The sequence below is a fragment of the Mustela putorius genome, unplaced genomic scaffold (genome assembly GCF_011764305.1).
Source record: "Mustela putorius furo isolate JIRA1106 unplaced genomic scaffold, ASM1176430v1.1 tig00000698_pilon_pilon_pilon, whole genome shotgun sequence".
Classification (NCBI taxonomy): Eukaryota; Metazoa; Chordata; class Mammalia; order Carnivora; family Mustelidae; genus Mustela; species Mustela putorius.
The window spans coordinates 11736775-11750242 of NW_025421449.1; the positions used below are offsets into that span (position 1 = coordinate 11736775).

The 13468-nt window shown below is 38.3% G+C and overlaps 1 protein-coding gene across 9 annotated transcripts in view; it reads left to right on the top strand.

Annotated features, from left to right (window-relative positions):
• NRG3 (neuregulin 3) overlaps window positions 1-13468 on the top strand; it is a 1045529-nt gene that overhangs the window by 453765 nt on the left and 578296 nt on the right. The gene's annotated exons all lie outside the window — the stretch shown is intronic.

The following is a 13468-nucleotide window of genomic DNA, read 5'->3' on the forward strand; positions in this document are numbered from 1 at the left end:
TTTACTTTTCTCATATGACACACTTATTAAATTAATTATTCTGAACCATGAAGCATGGAAAATTATGACTTTTTTCTCTATATATTGCTATTATGAAGCTTCATTCTGTGTTGTTTTATTAAGACGGCATTGCGAAATGCACCTTGTAGTGAAGAGCTTCGAACATGTTGGCAAATCTTGCCTGACTCTAAGGGCCAGCTTCAGTCCACGAGGAAGATGAGTTGTCCCAGTGGGCAACACAGGTTTGGAAGAGCCGATAAGGGACAGTGGTCTTCTGTCAGGATAAACAGGACGGGACCTGCTCTCATGCTTGAGAACATGGCTTCCATATGACTTGGGGACTATTATTACATTTACCGTACTTACAAAATTTACACCCCATTTCTGTCCTCTGGGAAACTAGGTTGGGGATGAAGGAAAGTGGAAATGCTCCTTCCCACATCCCTCTTCTTGTGTTATATTTATTAGGTGAGTGTAGACAGAGGTAGAAAGCACACAAATGACTTTAAGACCTCCAGGGAGAAGCCAAGAGTGATCTACCCACTCCAAGCATGAATTGTATCCAAGCTCTCATAGATCCTCAACCGTACATTAAAGGGATCATCATGTGGAAGTAGACAGTGCTGTCAGTTATGTTTGAATACCTAATTGATTGGTGGAGGGATTAATCAAAAATATCACCTAAAGCAGTGACTTTTAGGGTGGTATTTTACCCAAAGGAGGGATCAAATCAGGCCCCACACAGTATGCAGGTGGGTACAATTAATCTTTTTGAAAACTGAGAGTGTTGCAAATAACAAAATAATTCTTACTTTTTTTCAACATACAGCCTCACTCTATTCTGGATTAGTTCATGGTGTATTAGTTTGCTAGGGCTGCTGTAACAAAGTACCTCAGATTGAGTAGTTTACGTAAGAGGAATGTATTTTATTGTTTAAGCAAGAGAAATGTATTTTATCAGTTCTGCAAGCTAGAAATCCATACTCCAGGTGTTGGCAGAGTTGTTTCCTTTCTGTCTCTCTCCTGGGCTTAGGGATGGCCATCTTCTTGTATCTTCTCATTTTTTTTTTCCCTCTGTATGTGTCTGTATTCACATTTTCTCTTATTATAAGGACACCAGTCATATGGCTCTATTTTAATTCACTTATCTCTGCAAAGACACTTTCTTTAAATATGCTCGCATTCTGAGTTACTGGAGGTTAGGACTTCAACATATTAATTATTTGGGAGACAATCCAGTCTATGATACTATAATGTATCTCAGGTCTGGAAAAAATGTCTTTTGCTTTTGTACATATATGCATGCTTAAGTTTGTTTTTTTTTTTTTTGCCTTCACAAGTGGAGATATATCTATGATTCAGTGGGAAATATATATATATATAATTTTGACCTTCTGTCTTCATATTTCTTGCATATTTCAGCCCAGACAACCTGTTATTTAACATAGAGTCACAACATAGCTAATCATGACAAAAGACCAGCCTAAGACAGAATTGGAACTCGAGTAGGTTAATAGATGCCTATAAATCTCCTACTAGAGTGTATGAATAAATCACACATTGCATGTGCCCACTATTCATCTTCTGGGCTTTGCTGTGAATAAAAAGCTTACATTTGTTCCTGCATCAGCCACTTCTAAGAATCCCCATGTAGTTATTAATAATATGTTATTTTGTATAGCACTCTATTTAAGTACCATGTTTCATTCATTGTTCTCCATTCCGCAAATGTTTATTGAGCACCTCCTATCACCAAGATATTGTTGAATAAATACATACAGAAATGAACTTAGGAATTAAATGGCACTGTACTTTGTAATGCACTTGGAGTAAGTGAAGTAGTTTATTGTCGGGAAGTAAGGAAAACTAGGGGAAGTATTTTCACGTGACTGGCATGCTACCGGGGGTATCTGTGATACATTACCAACTGGGCCATGTTTCAAGTCAAATAAAAAACACAATTCAGTATATTAGAACAACAATATGTAGGGGTGTCTCTGAATCTACAGTAAATGTTTTACTTATGACATTCAGATATAAGAGAAATCAAGATAATATTTTTTAGTATTTTAAAAGTAAATTGCAAAAATAAATAAATAAATAAATTGCAATCCTATGATAAATCCTGTGACTGGGAGCCCATGAATCAAAAAACATTTTCTATGTTGAAAAAGATTGATGATGCTCTAACACTTTTCTGTTTACTTGCCTAAGAAGAGTAGATGCAAACCTACCTAGATCATCTCTGATAGAGATCCCAAAAATGTTTGCTCAAAGTGTTAACAGCATGAATGTTGAGATGAGGGAGATTTCATATTTTTACTGTTATTTTCTTACTCCTTAGTGTATTTTCAGGAAGCTATTTTTAGTATTTAGAAATTATAGAGCAAGCTAATGAAAAATTTAAGAACAATGCCAAGATTCTCAAAATAACTCAACAGAGGGGATTTTAAAGAAAATAGACAAACTTGGTCTTGCTGAATTTAAAATATGCTATAAAGTCCAAGATCATTGGCTGACAGACTGGCAATACCAGAATCAGGTATGTTCTGGAACTTAGTGTAGAGTAAGGAGAGATCCATAAATCAGAGGGAAGATGAGTCTGATTGCTCAGTAAATTTGGTTGGCGATCAGATAAAACAAATCAAATTTGGGTTTTTACTTTCCTTCTTTATATGAAAAGTTGTTTTTAATGAATTCAGGAGTTAACGTAATTAATAAAGTCTTGAAGAGAATGGTAAATAAAATTACATACTTATTTATGACAGCAACTGAAAGGACCTTTGAACAAAAAGCAATGGAAGGAAAAAAATAAACATCCTGGCAAAACCTTGCTTTTTGGTCTGGATAATATAAATCAGAAATACAATTAAAAGATGAACCACAGTATACCGTATAATAAAATATGGCAAGGAATTGATATTCTGAAGAAGTCATGTAAATCAACTAGTGTAACATTAAAATTAAGTCTCCGTAGGAAAACGGGCAACAAGGGGAACGTATTCTTCCCTTAAAAAAGAATACAAATAACCAATAAACATGAAAAATACTCAGCCTCACAAAGAAATGCAAATTATTATATTTTTTTTGCCTATTACATAATTAATGATTTTTAAAAGCAAATAGTTTGCTGAGAGTAGAGTAAAAGCACACTCTCATTTACTACCTGAGGGAATACATTTTGTTAAGTATCTCCTATATGTAATGTTTCAAAATATTTATATTGTTTCTAAAACTGCAGTATACAGAAATGTGTATGTAGATTTATTTAAAAGAATATTCACCACAGGTTTATTTGTATTGGAAAAAAAAAAACAAAACCCTGAATTTGTAATTTTATATACATTAGAATACACCTATGCATTGGATGAATTCAACCTAACTGGAATTTTCATAATGTTTTAGGGCCATGAAAATGCTTGTTATATCATGATGTATATATGAAAATCAAAATATTCTAAATTTGAGCATGAAATAGCAGTCTAATTCTAAAAAAGAGCTTAGTGAAAATTAAAAAAAAAACTAATAGGTTTTGTAACTATTTTCTTCTTCAAACATTATGAATTTTCTAAGATCTGTACATTACACACATATTTCATTTATGTAATACCTGGTTAAGACACTTGACCCTTGCTTCTCATGTTTCCATTAAGAAAGATAGATAGTGTCCCTGGTTCTGTTAAATCAAGGTCATTATAGTTCATTATTATTAGGCTGATAAGAGAGCTTCCAATTAAGCCCTTCTAGATTAAATACTGCAAAGTCCATTTGAATGTGTCTGCTCCTTCTTTTATTAATAATTCATTTACACTTTTTATGCTAATTCTTTTCCGTGCTGAATTCATCTGTTTTGAAACCTAAAAAAAGAAAAAAAAAGAAATAATAGAAAGATATATCCTACAGTAATAAAGCTGGAGGAGAAGGAAAGCAAGTCACTAGAAACACATTGAATCAAAATATTCTGAATTAAAGCAGAATATTCTTGAACATTTTTTTAAATGTCATTTCTAGAAATTTTAAGAACTTGGGAAATGGTGCTATCTGTAATCTATTTCACTAGAGTGAGAGAGGGAGCCATTGTGACTGAAAAGATTGGTAAGCATTTGACTGGGCCAAACTTGTTTTGAGGCCAAATTCAAGTTAAAAGGATGTGCCTCTCCTGAATTGAAGCTCATTAGATGTTTCGGCAGTCTTGCTGTAAAAATGGATTTTCAAAACTTTGGAAAGGTTGGCATTTTAGCTGAATTTGATCTGAAGCGATCATTTTGGAAATTTGTCAAGCAATTCACTTGGAAGATGCTTGACCCGCATGAAATATGGGACTGCTAGAAAAAGGGAGAAGCTGTCCAACAGCAGCCATTGTTCCAGGCTGATGGACTGGGCAGTCAGTGATGTGGGTGAAATGCTCCCAGGATTTGGGGAGCAGAGAAAACAATTGAAAGAAGGAGGAGACTTTCGAGAAGTTGCTGTTCCTTACTTTGTCTCATTCTGCCTGTGTAGGTTTTGAAATCAAAGCTTCCATTTTTAAGAACATTGACTGGCCCAGTGTAACCATTTCCCGATGATATACTATATAAAATTACAGGACCCTCCCTGTCAGTGCTTTGCTCTGTGACTTCGGAGGTCCATTAGTTCACCCACCCAGTGAGGGTCCTCTTTATCAAATGATTCTTCAGTAAGTGCTCTGAGTGCAGCAGCTAATGATTCCCCATGGTTGACACAAGGCAGAAGGGAAATGGAGTTTGGCACACATCCCTGAACTCCATTGGCAGGAGATGACGGAGGCTGAAATATCTCTAAATCCAGGTCTAGTGGCAGAGTCCCTGCAGAATGGAGTTGAATAACAGGGTAAAGAGCCTCAGAAGAATTTTCAAGTTCATTAGTTAAATGTTCATGAAAATGTTTGCCACAATCTGGGTATAATTTGAGTCATTTGCAATAGCCGTGTTCATAGCAGGCTGTCTACTGATTGCCCCTGACGTGGACAAATGAGCCAAGTGATAACTGTTGGCCTATTTTCTGTGGATGAAGTTTGTGAAACTTAAAAAAGTGGCTTAAAAAGCAAAGAACAACAGGACAGTGAACATAATTGCAATTTGATGACACATAGGCATTGGTTTACTTCTTCTATTTTAACCTGTTTGCACTGGATCCCAGCTGGTTTTCTTAAAGGGCCACTTAAATATTGTGCATAAGTCCAGAGAAGCACATTTGATGGAGAATAGAAACATGTTTTTAGTTAATAGTCAAAGATTCTTCCCTTATTTTAATGTTTTCTGTCTTGATTGGGAGCTCTAGTTGAAACATGAAATGGTGTTTCTTGAGGTGACTGTTGTGATTTGGATTTCTTGTATCAAAGAATTGACATCAATGTGTTTTTAAAATAGCTTCCTTGTATGATTTGGGGTAAGAGGTACATGAGGCAAATGTGAGCATTTACGACCATCCTGAATTAAAAGCTCTGCCCAGCTTTACACTGGCTGAATGAGGTTTCTCTGCAAGGCATTTAACCACAACCTCCTGTCCTGTATTGAAAAGAGAGTCAGACAGACAGACAGACAGACAGACAGACAAATACTGGTCCTAAAGATTGATAGAAGAATGAAAAGTAGCAACATCAAGAAAGCTCTAAATACACAATAGACACTATGTATGTGATATTATTATCCTCGGTTATTTTCTCTTCTCCCTTCTGCTTATATTGAAACCAAACCAAAGCATGTTTGCTGCAGTCCTGTGAGAGAAATTGAGTGGTTATCATCTATGTATTTGATTAATTGGGGACTCGGGTTTTAAAAGGTGAGAAGGGGCAGGCTAGAAAATTCCTTGTGCATTCCCAGGGCTCAGGCTTCTCACTGCTGATTTGGAGACTCCGACAAATTAGCCAGTTTCTGTTATTTCCCCTAATTTTGCAGCCGGTTTTTGATGTTCCAAGAATTTCTTCTTGCTGAACATAGCTTTAAGAGGAAGAAATGTTTCTCCTCTCCTACTTCATCAGTGTAACTTGCCTTCATTGTGTCGATGATTCCCATTTGGACTGGGTGGTTAGCTTCAGTCCTCCACCACAGACTCGCAGGTGAACAACTTACACATATTCTCTGTGACTCTGTTTTCTTACCTGTTAACTGCAGACGATAACATTCCTGCTTCATAGGATCATTGTGATAGAAGTAAAATGTACTTGTCTGTGTAAACACATGGTGGATTTAATGGAGTCAGTGTGGTTGAATATACTAAGCTGTGCATGTTGCTCTCCGCACAGCTTTGTTTGCGGGTCATGTGTGGTCTGCACGCTGATCTGGGCCAGCACTTTGAGATGGGTACTCAGGGTCTCCTAAGCACATAAAGTTCAGCTTAGACCCACTAAGGAGAGTTAAACTGACCCAGACAAATTATTGAAAAACATAGTAATAATGAATCATAGGCAAGAACACTTTTTAGAATCAAGGGTCCTTATAATTATTCAAGCAGTGAATTTAGGGGAAAAGCAGGAACAAGAGGCTACCTTTTGATTTTCCCTGTTCTGTAGATAGGGATATGCAGAAAAATCCTCTCTCCTCCTACTGTTCAAGCCATTCTGGCTGAGGGCTCTCCACAGCAACCCTTGGATCTGCTGCCTCCCCAAGTACCTGCTTCCTGTCTGTGGGGATCTCAGACCTATTGGATTAGAGAGTGACTTGGGAGCTCCTGCACTCAGCCAGAAGTATGTGAAATCATCTGCCACAGTTTAAGTGAATTACAGATTCTTTCCCCAAGTTTATTTTTTAAAAATATTGAGAACATATTCATAAATATCCTTTTGGCTAGAGATGGTCTGTAAGTAAAGAGGTGAACAACATTAGCTATGGTAACACTGTTCCTGCCCTGCAGGCTTCTCAGGCAAACATTCCAGTAAGACCTTATCAAAAGAGGACAGAGATGGTTGGGATATTCTGCCTGGGCTCCTGGGACAGTGAGGAAATAGGCACCACCCTCATGCAGAGTCTACTCATCCACTCATGCCCTAGCCGGTTTCAAAACGTTAGCATCATTTCCCTCTTCCTGAGGATGGTATGTCTTTTCAATCCACTTTTGGTCTGAGCATCTTTAAAAAAATATAGAGATATAGATATCGATATAGATATAGACATAGATATGGATATAGATATATAGGGGTACGTGGGTGGCTCAGTGGGTTAAGCCTCTGCCTTTGGCTCAGGTCATGACCCCCGAGTCCTAAGATCGAACTCCACATCAGGCTCTCTGCTCAGCAGGGAGCCTGCTTCCTTCTCTCTCTCTCTCTCTCTCTGCCTGCTTGTGCTCTCTGTCAAATAAATAAAACCTTAACTAAATAAATAAATAAAGATTTAAAAAATATATATATAAAAGAATATTTAGGGGCTCCTGGTTGGCTCAGTGGGTTAAGCCTCTGCCTTTGGCTCAGGTCATGATTCTAGGGTCCTGGGCATCAGGCTCTCTGCTCAGCAGGGAGCCTGCTTCCCCCCCCCTCTCTGCCTGCCTCTCTGCCTACTTGTGATTTCTCTCTCTGTCAAAGTAAATAAATAAAATCTTAAAAAAACAAAAAGAACATTTAATGACCAGATCACATTCACATTGTCTATGCATAATCATGTATCATATATATATAATTATATATAATATTAATTGTATATAATTATATAATTGTGTGTATGTGTATATATATATACACACACACACATATACAGTACACACACTCATACACATATTGTAATCTGAATGACCATATAGGTTGTCATCCAAATCCAAAAATGTTTGAGATATATGGGCAGTTTTAATAATTTCTTCTGTAAAATAAACCACACCAGCAATTCCTTAAGCTCATTAGGATGTATGGTTACCCTAATTGTCATTCAGATGTAACTCAAATTCACAGAAAAGCACGTATGCTCTATCTTTTTTTCTTAATATAAATTTCACGATTCTACAACCTCTGTATTATTATCCCTCCCCCTCCCCTTTATTCCAAATCAGCTGAGCATTCCCTGAGTCACCAAGAAGTGGCAGGATCTGGATGAGAAAGCAGAACTGGGGGCTCCCACAGCCCAGGGCCTCTCCCCTGTCCTCCACGTCTGTGGAAGCACACATCAACTTCCTGTTAGTGTTGTCTTTAATTACCTTTCTACCTAGCCGTTTTTTGTGAAAACTAAAAAAATGGGACAGGAGGGCCAGACCCCCCTTGTCGACAGAAAGAAGCTAAAGACAGCGTTTCTGAAGTTTATCTTCAAGTGCTTTAATAAATATCAGGAAAATAGTCTGCTTTTTTAAAGATTTTATTTATTTGAGAGAGAGAGAGAGAGGGAGAAAGAGTGTGTACAAGTCAGGGAGGGGGAGGAGAGAGAGGGAGAAGCAGACTGTCCACTGAGCAGGGAGCCTGATGTGAGGGTCCATCCCAGAACCCTGTGATCATGACCTGAGCCGAAGGCAGATGCTTAACTGACCGAGCCACCCAGGTGTTCCTGGAAAGTAGTGTCCTTAAAGCAGAATCAGTGCGATGCACGTGCATACATATGGAATACTTACTAGGTATCTGGCATCATGCAGGGGACTGAGGTCCAATGGTAAATGAGAAAAAAGAACCTCTTCCTTTACTGAACTTGCTCTTAGTTGCAGGACCAAGAATCCCCAATGTCTCATGCGATAAAATTCCGTAGTGAGGCAACACTGACCATTACTGGCACCAAAGCCTAAGCTTGGGAAGGGAAATCCTTGCCAGACTGGTGAACTTGGAAGAAATATCTTCATTGAGTATATTTATGTACAAAACCTCCTATTGAAGTTTTAGAAAATGAGAAATTAATAGTAAAATTAAAAGAAGAAACAGGAAATAAATGAAAGCATGAAGCATGCTTTGAGGAATATCTTATTCAGAGATATATATCCTATGTGAGTGAGATAGAAAGTGTTTATAGCTATATATGTCATATATGAAAGGTATAGCAGCTATGCTCAATTCTACCATACATACGCTAAAAAATAAATGGCAATTTGATGTATTATTGCCATTATTCTTCCGGTGTTTATTAAGGGTACTCAGTGTTCAGCATCCAGTGGAAGGCGGTAGGAACCTAGCTGATGAATGTTCTCAGAAAAACTAAGAAGGGAGGGGTTGAGATGGACATTTTCTAGTTCAATTCGTTGTGACAAGTTCCATGTCATCCTCTCTATATGATATGTATGTACGTAGCCCATATCTGTGTAGGAGAGTCCAAATACCAATGATCAGTCCTTAAGCCAGGGAGAGCTTCTAAGAGGAAGTAACATGAATTTGCACTTGGAAGGAAAAGAGCCTACCCCTGCCTCAGCTTGAAGCCTGCTCTTTCTGCCAACAGAGGCATAAAGAGTTGAGCTGCTATTGGAGGAAATTCCCTTCAAACCCCAGGGAGGAAATTTCAAATGTATTTTAAATGTAATTAAGAATAATCAGTTTTATGACATAAATTCTGCAGTTGGTCACTTCTTTTCTGAATTATTTCCTCTCTTGTGTCCAGATGGTTATCAAAAACATATCAGGACATAATGACATTTTTAAGTTCATTATCTCAGACTCTGAATTTTTATAGTGAGTGGGAAGAACAGACAAGAGGATGGTTTTTCAAACCTGTAAGAGTTCTGTGGATTAAACAATGAAATCAAGATTCCTTTGATTTGCCCAGGATTAATTTATGATTTTTATCTACATATATGAAATATTTGCAAAAGACCATTTAATAGCTACAATCTAAAATTAATTCATTAACATCTCAAGTATAAAAAATGATTTTTCTGGCACTAAAAATTTTCCTAACGAATTAAGTGTATCCATTTAAAAATGCCTTGACCGTCAGTCAGTGTAGAGTTATTCAGGGAGAATGTGAGGGAGCGAAGTTGGAAGATACTTGATGGCACATTTGAGCAAAACATCTTTCATTTTCCCAACTACAAAGTATCCCTTTTCTTTAGCAGAACAGCCATGAGGCTCATAGGAGGTCAAAGTAAGGCGATGATGTAGCGTTTGCCTTATAATACATCAGGTGGCATTTTGTCATATGCAAGGATACACACATATAGCAGAAATCAGAGAAAGAAAGGTTGTGAGAGTTTCTGAAGCAGGGTGACTTTCTAGTGCCTCAGAATCTACTTTTTCATTTAAACATATCATAAATGCAGTGATAGCTACTGTCCGGGAAAGGAGTTACTATTTCAACAGAAGACTTCATTAAACAAACAGACCCCAGGCTTTGGGGCAGAGGCGTGCTCGGAGATGGCAGTGGAGAGACACTGAAATGATGCCCAGAGCCTGGCCTTCCTGGAGCCCTCTGACAGAGCATTCATCCCAATGACCCTGTGCTCCTGAAGGGCAGAAATTCAATTAGGAACTCTCAGTGAGGAGCCTCAGGAGGGAGGGGAGTGTGTGTGTCAGTAGGTGGCTCCACCTCCAGAAGGAAAACAGACTCCAGCAGTTAGAAAATAGAGTCTAATAATAGGACAATGGAAAATGAAAAACTCGAGGCTGGAAAGAATTGGCGGAAAGGATGAGCTGATAAAGCATCTACTTTAAATAAGGTCATGATTTTGCTACCGTTTGGGGTGTGCTTCTGGGCTAATTTACAGCTACAATTGAAGTCAGAGGGAAGCCTTACTCTCTGCAACAAGGTTTTATTTTCAGTGCTCTGGAAAGCTCTTTCCTTTCTGCCTGGGTTAGCATTTGTGAAAGAAATAATGATTGTTTTAATGATATTAAATAGTAGCTTTGATCTCTTTCCCCCACAAGCTAACCAAAACATTATCTGGATGTATGAAATGATTCATTTGTGAGCAAAATTTCTGTTTCTATTATAATATTCCCGTTCACCTACTGACTCTCCCACTAGGCTGTGAGCTCATCTTTGCTTCTGGAACCTGCCACCTACTCAGTAAAGATACATCTGATACATGAAAAGAACTCTAGGCGGTTTCTACCACCAGCCTTTCTCAGAGGGCGAAATTGAGGTTTTGAAAGGAAAGAGAGGAAAATGCTAACAGCCATCTACTATTTCATACCTACTCAATGCAAGGCAAACGTTTTAACCCTTAATACACTGCTTCATGATTGCTGACCTAGTCCTCGTAGTACATCTGCAAAGGAATGTTGTATCCCCATTTGAGGTCATAAGGGAAGCTGTGAGAGAGAAGCTTCTTCAGAGATGGGCAGCCAGTAGGTGACAGGACTGAGTGCCAGTGTCAGCTCTGTTTGCCTGTCAAGCTCTTGATGTTTCAGTCTTGTCAAACTTAAGGTTATTGGAAAAATTACTGAGGGGCATGGTTAAAAATGTAGATTCTCAGGCTCCTCCTGTGAGACTTTGATTCACTTGTCCCAAGATGGCACCCAGGAATTCTGCGTTCCAATGAGTCCATTATTGAGACAAACTGGGGCAACAGGGAACGACACTAGCATTTCTCAAATGTTGAGTGTGTGAATCTCCTGGAGAATCTGCTCAACTGAAGATTCATGTCTAAGAGGTCTGGGGTGAGACCTGATATTCTGTGTTTCGGACAATGTCCCAGATGATACCCATGCTGCTGTCCCACTGTCCACACTTGGAGCAGTAACTAAATTGTCATGCACACCAGGGGGACCCGTCTTCCCCATCCCAGAGGTCCTGCCACCAGGATACATCTTCCCTCCATATGTAACCCAGAAATCGTGTCTCAGCAAAATTTCATGCACACACTTGAGAATATATTTGTGAAGCTTCTGGAAACCTCTGTCTCTATTAGTTACCTTACTAGTAACTTACACCTTACTAGTTCATCTATAATGCTAAATGATGCTGGGCACCTGCAGCGTGACTTGGTCCTATGCTCATCTCTTCCAGAACAGTTTTGTAAGCAAAATGTCCCATCAGGTCTCTGTTATATCAGAGGGATTTTATATACAACATCTGTGATTTATAGGTTTAAGCTAGATAATTAGTATTTATCCCAAGGAGCAGGGCCTTCAGTTAGGGGAAAACATTCTCTGCCACTTTCAAAGAAAGAAACACATATAGAACTTAAAAGTTGCTTGAAGCCATATCTCTTCAGGAATTGGGTTCATTCAAGATAATTCATCTAAGGCTTTTTGAAAGTATATTACTATTTTTCAATTTTATTCAAAATTATTTTCAAAGTAACAAAGTCTTCATGTATAAACATGACAAAATGTTAAGCAGATTTTACAATGGAAGACTCAATTCTCAAAAGGACAACTGATTTATCAGCAGCAATGTTGTAAATCTAGGCTTTGCTGCTTCCTAGCTGTGTGATTGCTAATATCTTAGCTTCTGTGAATTGTTTTTTTGGTGGTGGTTGTTGTTATTGTTTAATCTGGGTATAACTGAGTATAGTTTAATATAGTTGACACACTGAACATTAATTTTTCACTTGTGAAATCACCTGTTTGGAGATAATTCCCAGGGTCATTCCCAAATTTAAAATTGGGGGAAGAAACTGAGTGGTCTGATGTATTTTCACCTGTCTTTCCTTCCCGGGAAAGAAGACTTAGAGTTTTCTTTTATCCCAAACTCTTTTATTATTGGGGCACCTGGGTGGCTCTGTTGTTAAGCATCTGCCTCCTGCTCAGACCATGATTCCAGGATTTGAGCCCCACATCAAGCTCCCTGCTGTGCAGGAAGCCTGCTTCTCCCTCTCCCACTCCCCCTGCTTGTATTCTCTCTCTCCCTGTGTCTGTCCCTGTCAAATAAATAAAATCTTAAAAAATAAAAACAAAAACATAAAGAACCTCTTTTATTATCGATATTAGGAGAATTCAAAACAGGTACTTTATCGTCACTTCTGCCATACCAGTAGACATAACTGACTATGCCAAGAGATTGTGCTCTTCATCCAACAGAGTCCTTTCCAGTCTGTGCCTATATACTTGGAGAATTCCATGGTAGACTGTATAAAGGAGGCCAACTATGTCTTTTCCTTTGCCCCAACACCACCACCGCCTATGGGCATGTTTCCATATGCCCCGTGGGCCTCCACAGTTGTCACTTTCAAGTTAGCTGCTAGTTTAAAGTCATGGTATCCACATGCAGCGAAGTGTTCCATGAATCCATGTTAGAACCTAATAGTCCTCACCTTCTCCCTCTCATTGTCTCTTTTCATTCTCTCTGTCCCATTCAGCTGTCCATACACACTGATTGAGTACTCTGTCAGGCTTGTCCTAGGCACTTCAGTGAAATCTGTGCATAGATGAAGTAATTTTCTCATAGGGCTTCTTTGGAATTGAAACCCAGAAGTGAAATTGGTTGGCCCAAGGACACAAACATTTTAATAGCTCTTGACCCGAAAGTATCTTGCCTCCATTGAGGACATCTTCTTTTCTAATTTAATATGTGTAAGTTTGCCCCTCATTATTATTTGATGTTTGCGTCTTTGGTTAGTGAATACCATCCATCCTTTGTATGAACATAAAATGAACATAGATTTTATTTTTACTTAA